General features: G+C 36.7%; 1 non-coding gene across 1 annotated transcript; it reads right to left on the reverse strand.

Annotated features, from left to right (window-relative positions):
* Nucleotides 1–4,402: 4,402 nt before the first annotated feature.
* Nucleotides 4,403–4,509, reverse strand: LOC121102973. Its single transcript, XR_005835130.1, has one exon. It is a non-coding gene; the product is annotated as a U6 spliceosomal RNA (small nuclear RNA).
* Between the last annotated feature and the right edge of the window lie 1,443 nt (nt 4,510–5,952).

Genomic DNA, 5,952 nt, shown 5'->3' on the forward strand with positions numbered 1-5,952 from the left:
GGGAGGAAGCTGAAAGCCTAATTGGTGATCTGTTGTATCCACTATCATTTCTCTAAAAGTGACTCTTTCCAATTGGGACAATCTCCCTTGAATTTTATGAGGGTTCACAGCATAAGCATTTAAACCATCAATACTAATTACACACTCAGCACTGAAAGCAATAAAAGTGGTGCACAACAGTGGCCCGAACAGCCCTGCCAGATGGTCACAGCACCTTCCGTAGTAAGCCGCAAACAAGACAATATCTCCCCCTCTCTTCCCTTCACCCCCACCAGAGCGTGACAAGTAGTCATGCTGTGGTCACTTGGTTTACTTGTCTGCCTATGTGACCAGCTACAGAAACCACTCAGTTTAGGGGCAAACAAGCCTTAGAGTTTGGCCCACTCAGCAGGAAGTTCAGGGATACTCACGGTCCATGGTAGTCTGCCTGTCCTAACACAGAGTAATAAAATAGGTAGGTTTTGATACAAAAATAGGTTGACAAATAGATCAATGAAATGAAACAGTGAACTCAGAGAAATATATTGTATAGGTTAGAATTTAATATATGACTTATTTTGCTTAGCATTATCTCCTCCTGGAGAAAATAAGTCAAGCAGAGAAAGACAATTATCATATGGTTTCACTCATTTATGGAACATAAGAAGTAGGAAGATCGGGGCGCCTGGGTGGCACAGCGGTTAAGCGTCTGCCTTCGGCTCAGGGCGTGATCCCGGTGTTATGGGATCGAGCCCCACATCAGGCTCCTCCACTATGAGCCTGCTTCTTCCTCTCCCACTCCCCCTGCTTGTGTTCCCTCTCTCGCTGGCTGTCTCTGTCCTGTCGAATAAATAAATAAAAAATCTTTAAAAAAAAAAAAAAAAAGAAGTAGGAAGATTGGTAGGAGAAGAAAGGGAAGAAGAAAGGGGGGGTAAACAGAAGGGGGAATGAACCACGAGAGACTATGGACTCTGGGAAACAAACTGAGGGCTTCAGAGGGGATAGGGGTGGGGGAATGGGATGGCCCGGTGATGGGTATTAAGGAGGGCACGTATTGCATGGTGCGCTGGGTGTTATACGCAAGTAATGAATCATCGAACTTTACATCAGAAACCAGGGATGTACCGTATGGTGACTAACATAATATAATAAAAAAATTATTATTAAAAAAAAAAGAAGGGAGGGGGGTGGGGGATCAGGATAGGCCAGTGATGGGTATTAAGGAGGGCATGTACTGCATGGAGCACTGGGTGTTATATGCAAACAATGAATCATGGAACACTACATCAAAAACTAATGATGTACTGTATGGTGACTAACATAACATACTAAAAAATTTTTTAAAAAAGAATTTAATATATGATAAATATGGAAACATAGCACCACAAATCAAAAGTGGAAGGATAGATTGTTTTGTATATGATATTAGGAAGGAAAATTGGATCCTTAAATACATCATGTATAAAAGTAGAACCCAGACAGATTAATGAAAGATAAAATAATAAATCAATAACAGAAAATGTCAGAATATATATTTGTAATTTAGAGGTAGGAAAGAATTGTCTTTAAAATACTTGAGGGAAAAGAAAGAAAAAAATACTTGAGAAGCACAAATCCTCAGGCAAAAATGTGTTGAATAAACTTACATCAAAGTTAAGTATTTTTGTTCAATGAAGAATAGTATGGATAGAGTTAATAGAGAAGTGATAGTCTATAAGAAAAAATTTTCAGTATCAAAACTGACAATGTAAAAACATATAAGGAATTCCTTTCAGTCCATAAAAGATAGATAACCCAAGAGGAAAAAAAAAATGGGCACACATGTGAATAAGCTATTCAAATAGAATAAACCCCGGGGCGCCTGGGTGGCGCAGCGGTTAAGCGTCTGCCTTCGGCTCAGGGCGTGATCCCGGCGTTATGGGATCGAGCCCCACATCAGGCTCCTCTGCTATGAGCCTGCTTCTTCCTCTCCCACTCCCCCTGCTTGTGTTCCCTCTCGCTGGCTGTCTCTATCTCTGTCAAATAAATAAATAAAATCTTAAAAAAAAAAAAGACAAATAGAACAAACCCCCAAAGCAATAAGTAAATCAAAGGATTTAATCATAGAAGCAAATCATAGAAGCAAATGAAAACAATCATGAAATATTATCTTATCCCTTTTAATTTGCTTAAAATGTAAAACTAGATAATGCCAACTATTAGTCGTACGTGAGGATATAGGAACTCTCACTCATGGTGGGAGAATAATGGTGGAACATTTTCAAGAGATACGTGTCAGCATTTATTCGAATCAAGTCTACATACACACATAGGTATGACCCAGCAAATACACTCATAGGTATGTAGCCTAAAGAAATTCTCCCATTGATCCACAAGTGACATACATAAAAATGCCCATCATCACCTCGTTTATTGTGATAGGGATTCAGAGCAATCTGAGTGTCCATCACTGACTGGAGAGTAGACAGTCAATTTTGGTGGATACACATGGAGTCTTATGAAACATTTACAAAGAATGGACTAGATGTTTATGGAGTACATGGCTGGCACTTTAGCGCTAAGTAAAAGAAGTAAAATGAGATCTGTGGTTTACCATGACTTCCACAAATTAAAAAACAAGCACACACAAAAAAGCATAGAATCAAATATATTTCAAATATAATCAAATAATACATATAGTATGTATTACAGTGTTTGCCAATGGTGAATGGGGAGAATAAAAATTGAGAATGGGAACAAATGAGAATAGGTGATAGATAGATAGATAGATAGATAGATAGATAGATAGATAGATAGATAGATAGAAAATAAGTAAGAGTATTTCTTTCTGTCTTGAAATAGTTTGATACGGCCTCAACTGGAGGTAGCAACATAAAGTTCAGCATACAAGCAGAAAAGCATAAGTTTATAAAAACAAAGACAAATAACCCAATTTGAATAAAACAGAATGTTTCAAAAGAGGTTGCAGAAGAGAAGCCTGGAAAGGCAAGTTGGTAGGCTGAATTTGGACTATTTTTATTTATTTTGATCTAAAAAATAAGATATAAACTTTATTAATATTTAATATATGAATTGATCCTGGAACTCAAGCTCATAATTGAAGACATTTGGGATCCATATGGAAGAAAAATTTTAAAAAGCGCCAAATACTCTGTCATTTCTCCTAAAATCTATCCTAAATCTCTTCTGTCTCAGTGTAGCTAACATCTATGGGCACTTCCTATGGCTCTGTGATGTCATTTCCTTTTGTAGCTATTAGTTCCCTGCAGTGTTTGTACTTTACTCAACCCAGGCTGTCTGATAACAGATGTGATTTCCAGCTGTGTCTATATACCAACCACAGCGGGTTCATTAATAACAATTATTAAGTACTTTATGTTATAAATCGAGCCTGTGGCAATAGAGAAAACATCCAGTCATTTGTTTTATGGCCTCTTGTCAGAGCTAACTATAAATTCCCATTATCTCAACATTATCAGCACTGCAAAATGAATCTAAGCATGAGTCATAAATAAAACTACCGAACAGCTCAATCATGCTGGAAAGAACAGAGCATAAATTAACACTTGACGATGTAATGTTATATATGAACTTAAATAATAGCTCAGGCCTTCTTGTCAGCTAATTATGTAAATTATTATTTTTAAGACTTACATTTGTATTTGCATGGCTGGTGCATTCATTTAGTCATACAATTGGAGTTCAATAAATATGTAGTCCATATATTGCCCTCCCATAACCTAAGAGTTCCTGCTGATGATGTATTAAGTACAGTGAAAATGAAGAGAGAAGTTTCAACTGAGAGAACGTCTCTTAGGAGTAGAGAGAGCAGGGGGGAGAATCACATTCTCCCCGAATACTACATTTCATCGGAGAAATCATTAAATTTAAGAAGATTAATAGAAGAGGAGCAACAAACTATATGCATTATTGGTTCCTGGGTGAAAGTCCATATGGATTTTCAGTTAATCGTAAAAATATTTATTTAGTCATCCCTCTGTGTTGGGTCCAAGCTGTCGTAAATGATGAAGACAGAACAGAATGATAAACCGAGCACATGAATTTAATTTTTAAGAGAAAAATAGCTAATAAACACATGAAAAATGTTGAAACCCACTAATAACCAAGACATGCAAATTAAAATTATGAGATACTATTTTTCATGTTTTAAAAGCTAATTCCCAGTGGTGGGGAGAAAGCAGTGAAACAGGAAATTCAATCGTTTACTGCAAGGTATACAAAGGGGCTCAAACCTGAAAGGCCATTTGTCGTATCTACTCAGAGCTCTAAAAGTGTCCATTACGTTTTTTTAATTGAGGTATAACTGATATACAACATCATACTAGTCTCAGGTATACAGCATAACGATTTGATATTTGTATATATTATGAAGTGATCACCACAATAAGTCTAGTTAACATCCAGAAATATGGAACGCTTCATAAATTTGCATGTCATCCTTGCACAGGGGCCATGCCGATCTCCTCTGTATCATTCCAATTTTAGTATATGTGCTGCCAGAGCGAGCACAAGTGCTCATCGCTTTTGATCAGTAATTCTAATTCTGGAAAATTTATCAGTTACAGATTTAGTACATGAATGTTAATGATATAGAATTTTAAAAAAAAGAAATAGCAAATAATGAGGTCCATTTTGGAAATGGGAAATAGCTCAAATAAAGTCTAGAAGGAAATAGTTAAATAATTGATGGCACACCTATATGGTAGACTACAGTGTGCCATCCCAAATCATTTCGAGAAGATTATGTAACAGGAAAGTGTTCACAGAACACTTTTAATAGGTTGTAAAATGTTATGTATAGTACAATTTCAATTATTAATCATACTATGAAGTTTTTACACACATACATGCGTGTACCAATACAGAAGGCTAGAATAAATACCCTAAAATATTAAGTTATTTTCTCACAATGGAACTATGAAAATACTTTCTATCATCTTAATTTCCTGTATTTTCTAAAATTTCTTTCAGAGAGAGAATTAGTGTACAACAAATCTGGCTAGTAAGGATTTCAATTCACATTTTTTCCAGGCCTTCTATAACCTGTATCCAATAGGCCCCTCCAATCTTGCCTTTTCTAAAGGTCAGTATAAAACCAGCCAACTCCATTTTCTCACTGCCCCCAAATCATGCTCTGCCTTCCAAACCAACCTTTGCTCAAGTTACGTTTCATACGTACACTCAAGGTGACAAAATTCACTGAACAACATTAAAGTCGGAATCTTAATGAACTCAATCTTCTGCTTAGAATCATGTAGGAACAGGAATACTCCAATAGTCAAAGGTAATCACATCCCCTGAAAAAATATTTTCCTTATGTCCTTTAAAGCATATCAAAGGGTTACCCAGGTCATCACCACAGCCGAACTGCTCCAAGTCCGTTGTGCAGCCTCCATATTTCCCTCACACCCTTCTGCCATGCCCACACAAGTGTTCTTACCTCTTCTAACCTCTTTTGAGATTCAGTGGCCCTCTTTCCTATAGCCTCTTTGTTACATCACATCTTTTGTCTCTGACCAGTCTCCAGACTGGCAAAGGCAGAACTATGAGAGGGTGAGCCTCAGTATCCACATCTGTAAAGAAAGTAGAATAACAAACCCTGTCTTACCAATCTCATTAATATCTTAAAACTGTAAAACATTGTACATGTTGTGACTATTGTAACTTCTTTTTGTCATTCATGCAATAGGTATTACTAATATATAACCATAATATATAACCATAATATAAAATAGTGCAAGCACTATTTTACCCATAACTAGGGAAGTATTTATACTTCATTAATCCCTCTCTATGCCTTCCTGAACAGAGTCCATCATTAATTCTATTTCACCTTCAAATTATATCTTAAATCATCCACAGTTCTTTGCGTCCATTAGCACTAATCTAACCCAGGCATCCATGATCTCTGGAGTAACTCCTGACTTGTCCTCCCATCCACTCTTGCCTCCT

Source organism: Ursus maritimus, unplaced genomic scaffold (genome assembly GCF_017311325.1).
Source record: "Ursus maritimus isolate PB19 unplaced genomic scaffold, ASM1731132v1 scaffold_16, whole genome shotgun sequence".
Taxonomy (NCBI): domain Eukaryota; kingdom Metazoa; phylum Chordata; class Mammalia; order Carnivora; family Ursidae; genus Ursus; species Ursus maritimus.